The 7565-nt window shown below is 41.1% G+C and overlaps 1 protein-coding gene across 1 annotated transcript in view; it reads left to right on the plus strand.

Moving 5' to 3' along the window:
• The first annotated feature begins 6782 nt into the window (after positions 1-6782).
• LOC125039517 (heme transporter hrg1-A-like) overlaps positions 6783-7565 on the plus strand; it is a 21576-nt gene continuing 20793 nt past the window's right edge. Inside the window, exon 1 of the mRNA XM_047633547.1 lies at positions 6783-6937. The gene's annotated coding sequence lies outside the window, so the exon portion shown is untranslated. The remainder of the gene's footprint in view (positions 6938-7565) is intronic.

A 7565-nucleotide genomic window follows, 5' to 3' on the forward strand; every position in this document is an offset into this window, starting at 1 on the left:
CTATCTTCCCCTCTCTAAACTACTTCGTTTCCTGCAGGAAATTGATCTTTAGTCTCTGGCAACCCAGATTGACAACCGGGTTTTTCTCTGCATCTCTAATTCTCTTACCATTTAGTAGGCATTGTCGAAGCCTTCGGGTTTAGAGGGAACCTCAAACTGTGGGGAACGCCTAGGGGGTCCAGACTCACCCTCAGAGTCTGTCTCCGGCCTAGGTCGTTGCGGACCGTCCTTTCGGCTAGTATTGTCGTAGACACATGAAGGCATTATCACGTGAAACGCGAGGGCAAAGCGGATGCTACATGAACGGGTGAAACAAACAAGCCGGGACGAGACATCAAAAATAGAATAACATTGCGAGGATTCGAGCGGACTCCAGACAAAAAAATGTGGTCAACAAGACAAGACACAGATACGAAAAATAGAGGCGCACCATGACGTCAAAGTGTTGAAAACATCTCGTGACACAGTGACGCCACGTGACGGACAAACAGAAGCAAAAAATAAGTCCCGAGGTTGAAAACAATAACTAGTTTGAAGCGATCACTATATATATTACAACACACCAGTCTGGGAACAAGAAAATAACTCGTGTGACATAGAAAAAGTTTAAAGTGATAAATACAGTGTTGAAAATTTGCTGGGACACAGGAAAGTCCTGACGCAGGTATCTTTCAATTTAGTGAAAAGAAATTATATCATATTCAAGATAAGTGTTAAGGGTATGGCCGGATGGGCTCCCATATCGGGAATAAAAGACGGTTAGTGACAGACAAACGGGGGATTAGATTTCGGAGTAGCATCCAGTAGCCATGTCATTTTTGTGGCACATCTTGGTAAGCCCGGTTGAAGTGATTTAGTGCCTTATCTTGAAGGAACATAGTGGACGGGAATATGCTATGGATAATGTGGATTAAGTAGTATTAGGGATTATTTCTTGATTTATGTGTGGCTATATAATGGACCAAGAATTGTATTTGATTAAGTTAATTTTGGAAGTAAGAATTATATAATGGAATAATTATAGATTTCATTGTCATTTTGATGAATGATATAATTGAATACATATGGATTTGGATTTTAATTGCAAGGATATATTAAGTTAGTTTAGAAAGTAAAGGAATTAATGAATTACTTTTAAGAGATCTCAGCTCTATGGAAGTGTGATTAAACATTGATGAAGATTATTAATTTCCAGTGGAGCGTAAGAATAATTTTGTGTTTGCATAATGTATGTATCAGTTAAGTATTTTCTAGGATAAGTTTTTGGTTGATTTAGTTACTGCTTAACGAGATTAATTTAGTATTACGATTGCCTGATTTAGTATAAGATATTTTCTGTCCATTTTTGAAGAGTACTCATTCATTTTTTAATGGAGATAATCTTAAGTTTAAGTTAGTAATTGTGTAAGGACTTTAAACTTAGTATTTTAAATTGCTAGCTATAAGTAGTTCATCTTGCTTAAATATAGTTTTCACTATTTTCTGTAATTCAATATGTTTACTAATAATTTTATGATTTCAGTCATCGCATGTGGAGAAAGGCATTCTCTTACTTATTGCTTATATCCATTTTAGGCATTGACATTGTTTGCTCTAATTTCATTATTAATAACAGCTTGCTTAAATTGACATTATGTAGTTGCTTGCATGTTAACATTTAGAGTAAAGCGGCAAGATATTTGTTAAAACTAAAAGATGGATATTCAAGGTGGTATAATTATTTTACTGGATTATAATGAACTCAGATGTATTATTGGCATATCAATTTATGTGATTGGTTTTACATTTTGGCTATATAATTTTTTTTTTCCTCACATTTATGTTAACTAATTGATACAAGTTTGAATAGTTAAATCTGTGAGAGGAATATGACTAGTATGAACGGTAAAAATTATATCAGACACTGAGGAGATGATATATAATAGTTGATGAAAAAGAGGCAACAACAGTATTCTGGGCTCTGGTCATGGGAGCAGCTGCTAGTTTGGCTGGTTCAGCTTGTGCTCCAATCTCGGTCAAGGAAGACGTCTGAGGGTGAGTCAGAGGTCTCCCTGATTTGGGTGCATGCCAGGAGTCAGCCTGTGCTTTTGATTTTTTTCTTGCCACTAGAAGCCATATATGGATTTGTAGTGACTGCCATGGTCAGTGCCTTGCATGGTTCATCGTTTTTCTCATTTCGTGGGGGGTTTGTGGTTAGTTTGCCATGTAAATAAGCAGTTATTCCACCCTCTCACGCCCTCACCCACCATGGAGTCCAACAAGGGGAAGCTGAATGTTAGACCTAATATCTAACAGTCACAGGGGTGGTGAGAGGGTATACACAACCAATAGCCATTGCAGCAGCACTACCTGTGCCAACTGCGCCATGACTGTTTGACCCTAGGCTCCTGAAGGAGCTCAGCCGATTGACCTAATCGAGCCACCTGTCTTGCTGGAATAAGGGGCCAAAGCTACGTGTTGCTAGCCGCAGGGTGTATTCATGCATGAAATCACTCAACTTCCAGGACTCCCGTAAGTGCCGTGTGTGGCACATAAGGGTTCTACACACTGCATACACCTGGGTAGGTGAGAACCCCTGGGGAGAGACCAGAGGGGATGCCATTCCACCTACAAGATATATATAATTGTTTGGAACTCTTTGGTCATCCCTTTCCAATGAGCCAGCCACCTAAAGGCTGGTTCACCTCAGAGAGGAAGCTTAGGTCCGAGGCGGTTCCAATACAATACAATTGAGATTTGCGAAGATCTAGCTTCAACTGGGCTAGGGTGCCAAACACCATCCTGGTACACTACTTACAGAATTGTGAGCAGACACAGTTCCTGAAACAAGGACCGTCCACAACAGCCGTCATGCTGGTAAAGAGATTATGAAGTATGCTAACATCATGGCGGCAGGAGTGTCAGAGGACATTATGTCTCGGTGCCATGGCTTTTGATATGGCTGCAGAGATCTTTAGTCCTGTCCTACAACACTCCTCAGATAAAAGGTCCAGATAAGGCTGTGCTTTATTTAGGCAGTATGGTCCAGTGGAGGTGATTGCAAGTTCCTTGATAGCAATATTGCGTGGGTTGGAGTGAGGAGGGGAGTCTCGTCCCGGGGTGAGGGTGGGGTTGGTTTGGCTCTCTCCAGCTTCCTTCCCTTCAGGATTGCGATAGTCTGGGTCATTGCGACCGTGACTGCCTTCTCTGCCTCTTCACTCGACCTCCCCAAGGCTGATGCTACTGCAGTGACTACAGCAGTCAACAGGAGAGTCATATCTTCCTCATCAAAGAGGAGATTATCTATCGTCTCTTGGGGAGGTTTTTGTAGTGCTCTTTTATTCCTGTGGTTCTTTTTCTGCACTTTTTGCATAGCCGGGAATTCCTTTTTATTGGAGATATCTGGTGTCGGCTGGGGAGTAGCATCCTTCCTCTTAGGATGTCGGGAAGCCTTTTCTCTTTTGTTCTCTGCCCAGACATAGGTGCCTAGGGGAGCAGGAACAAAGTCTGGTCGCCTTTTAGCAACCTCTTGTCGCCTGAGGGCCGCCTCTTTTCCTGACAGAGCAAGCCAGGCTCCAGGCATGATGCCTCTTGGCACAATTGGGATATTTGGCTGTTGTGCCCCTTAATTGTATGCCTTAAGGCACACCTCGGTATTGTGTACAGACACAGGGGCACGGAAGACACTAATACATGGACCCATGATTTAGAACCAATTACCTAATAATATCGGAAATATCAGAAACTAATACATTCAAAAAGAAATTAAAGGAACTTCTCTTAAATCAGGTTTAAAAATATAATAAAAGGCAAGACTTATATGTGCTACCATTAATTCTATGTGTATCTTACATGTACTATAAAATCACTTTTCATGCAATAAGGATAACCACTGTAACTAACGGAATAAAGTATCTTGAATTTGAATTTGAACTCTCACTACTCCCCTCTTTCACTCTCTCTCTCGCTCTCCTCTCTCTCTCTCTTTCTCTCTCTCTCTCTCTCTCTCTCTCTCTCTCTCTCTCTCTCTCTCTCTCTCTCTCTCTCTCTCTCTCTCTCTCTCTCTCTCTCTCTCTCTTTGTCTTCCACTTTCTATCTCTCACTTTTCCTCTCTCTCTCTCTATCTATCTATCTCTCTTTTACTTTTCTTCCTTTACACTTTATTGAAAGACAACTATACACAGTAGTTATTATACTCTCTTTTTCTCTTCCTCTCTCTCTCTTCTTCTTCTTTCTCTCTCTCTTCTTCTTCTTTCTCACTTCCTCTCTCTCTCTCTCTTCTTCTTCTTCCTCTCTTCCTCTCTTCTTCTTCTTTCTCTCTTCCTCTCTCTCCGTTTTACTCTCTCTAGCTCTAGCTCTCTCTTACAGTAGATGGTATTTTTGCATCAACTATTTTGGTCTGGTGTCTTATCTTTTTAGGGAGTGACTGTGTGGATGTGAGTGCCCACAGGTATGGATGGGTGTTGGAGGCTGAAGTTGGAGATCTACGGGGGAGCCGACAGGCTCCCCAGTCGGCTAAGGACTGGGCAGTCCTTGTGTTCTTTCTCTGCTGGAGGATCGGGGATTGCTGATCTCGCTTCGATGCGATTGAGATTTGCCAAGTTCTAGCTTCGCCCAGGCCTTCTAGATATGGCCCGGGCTGTGTCAGCTTTTTACGGCTGTCTCATTTGGTTTTCTGACACTCGGTGCTTACCGTGGCGGCGGGATTGCTAGTAGGCGCTCCTGCCGCCATGGTGTAAGCATATCACATAGCCTCTTTACTAGCACGGCGGCTGTTGTAGGCGGTCCCTGTCTCAGGAATTGTGTATGCTCACAATTCTCTAGGAAATGTACTAGTGTGGCGTTCGTCTCGCCGCAGTGCATGCAACACCTCTCTTCATGGTCTAGTGTTTCTATAATCTGCCATGCACAGTGGTAACCTAGGCGCATTCTGTGAAGAATGACTTGGGTACCTCTGTTGATTATTTCAGAGAGTGCCAGTGGCTCATAGCCTGTGGCATCTGAGTACCAGCTGGCCGAGGGGGAGGATCTTGTTTCCTCCCTGTGAAGCTGCAGGAGGAAGGTACGGGCGGCCGCAGTACATTTCTCCTTAAGTAATTTTCGGCTTGGTTTAATCTTCGTGGGATTTGGGGTCATAGGCATTCCATTTACATTCCAATTCTATAATACTCAAAAGGTGACATTCCACTCTTTTCATATAGTTGTGGTTGACATTCCTTTTCTTACATTCGTTTTCCTATATTCCACTCTCATAATACCCAAAACACCGATATGCGCTTCTATAATACTCCGCTTTTATAACACTTCCGTTTTATAATACTCAAAACACCGACCTTCCTCTTTAATGATACTCAAATCACCGACATTCCTCTTATAATATTCAAATACCGACATTCCTCTTGCATAATATTCAAAACACCGACATTCCTCTTTCATAATATTCAAAGCTCCGACATTCCTCTTTTATGATGCTCAAAACACCGACATTCCTCTTTCATAATATTCAAAACTCCGACATTCCTCTTTTATAATATTCATAACACCGACATTCCTCTTTTATGATGCTCAAAACACCGACATTCCTCTTTCATAATATTCAAAATACCGACATTCCTCTTTTATAATATTCAAAGCTCCGACATTCCTCTTTTATAATATTCAAAACATCGACATTCCTCTTTTATAATATTCATAACACCGACATTCCTCTTTTATGATGCTCAAAACACCGACATTCCTCTTTTACAATATTCAAAACACGGACATTCCTCTTTCATAATATTCAAAACACCGACATTACTCTTTTATAATATTCAAAGCTCCGACATTCCTCTTTTATGATGCTCAAAACACCGACATTCCTCTTTCATAATATTCAAAACTCCGACATTCCTCTTTTATAATATTCAAAACATCGACATTCCTCTTTTATAATATTCATAACACCGACATTCCTCTTTTATGATGCTCAAAACACCGACATTCCTCTTTTACAATATTCAAAACACGGACATTCCTCTTTCATAATATTCAAAACACCGACATTCCTCTTTTATAATATTCAAAGCTCCGACATTCCTCTTTTATGATGCTCAAAACACCGACATTCCTCTTTTACAATATTCAAAACACTGACATTCCGCTTTTATGATACTCATAACATCGACATTCCGCTTAAATAATATTAAAAAAACATTCCACATTTTTTTAAAATATACCATACACCGACATTCCGCTTTTATCCAATTGCACAATACCCAGAAAAGTGGCCTTTCAGTATAAAATACTTAAAACCATGTCATTCCATTTCTTCCGTAGAGTTATGCTTGATATTCCTTTTCTTACATTCGAGTTCCTACATTCCTGCACCTTCGATTTAGTCAATCCACCTCTTGCCAGTGTTTTATTGTGATTATAATGTCTGCAACAGAGCAAGGAAAGAAGCTATATCGCTCCTGCTGGAGAGCTGGGCGTCCACCCTCGTCCTCGCTGGCTGAGCTTCACATTTACATTATGTTCCCACAAACAACTTTGAGCAGCTTGAAGAGGAAATATCGGACCTACAGATCCCCTACGGCCTCGAAAGCACGGAATAAGACAAAGATTCAAATTATATCATAACGTGTTAAAGCATTATCATAAGATTGCAACTATATTCCCTTGGTAAGACGATTGACCTCGCGACAGCTTTAGGCAAAATATCAGTAAATTAAAATTTAACCCTCACATATTAATTCATAATAATGAACATTCAATCTGCACAGACATTCATACTATGAAAATTAAAACCACATACAGTCATAGCAGCGAATGGCCATGGCACGGGCACAGCCGAGGGCATTCGAAGGCGGCGCTCCGGGGGAAGGGGAACGTGTTGTGTCGTCGCAGGGAGGCGCAGAAGGCGGCCGGAACGAAACTCACTGTTCGCTCTTTTCCTGCCCTCCTCATCTCATTTCCGGTGAGTGATGCCTTCTAGGTGTGAAGAGAGGGTGAGGGATTGTGGAATGACTGGGGGGTCACGGGAAATAGAGCGAGAGAGAGAGAGAGAGGAGAAACATCGATCCCAGTGAGAGTGGCAGGATGACCCAAACCAAGGTTGTAACACTAAGTTTACTCTCCTGAGTTAAGTAAGAGCTTAAGCAACTCTTAGCACTTTTTAGTTGGGGACTCAGTGTGTTTATGATGGAATCCCTCGTGCCATTTCTCGCGTCGGGGGAGGCTAATCTTGATAAGTATGCAATGTGTTTTCATTGTGCACTTGTGTAGTTTTGGGGATATTTTCATCTTGCCTTAGATGTAACATATGTCAGACTGTGTTTAATACAGGAGGTGTATCTTATGAATGTCTTATTTTTAAGTTTAGAATATGTTTGAGGAGACATTAGCTGTCATTTCCAATGTCAGCTCTTTTTACTGCAGGAATTAAATAAAAAGCTAACTGTAAGCTAAAGTAGATTTCCAGATATGTGGTGGAAATATGCATTTGGTAACAGCATATCAAATTCTGCCTTAAAGAGAATCTAATTACAGGTTATACCTGTCTAAAGGCAAATTTGAGAAATAAGAAATCACTGCAATTACTCCGC

The sequence above is a fragment of the Penaeus chinensis genome, chromosome 3 (assembly GCF_019202785.1).
Source record: "Penaeus chinensis breed Huanghai No. 1 chromosome 3, ASM1920278v2, whole genome shotgun sequence".
Taxonomy (NCBI): domain Eukaryota; kingdom Metazoa; phylum Arthropoda; class Malacostraca; order Decapoda; family Penaeidae; genus Penaeus; species Penaeus chinensis.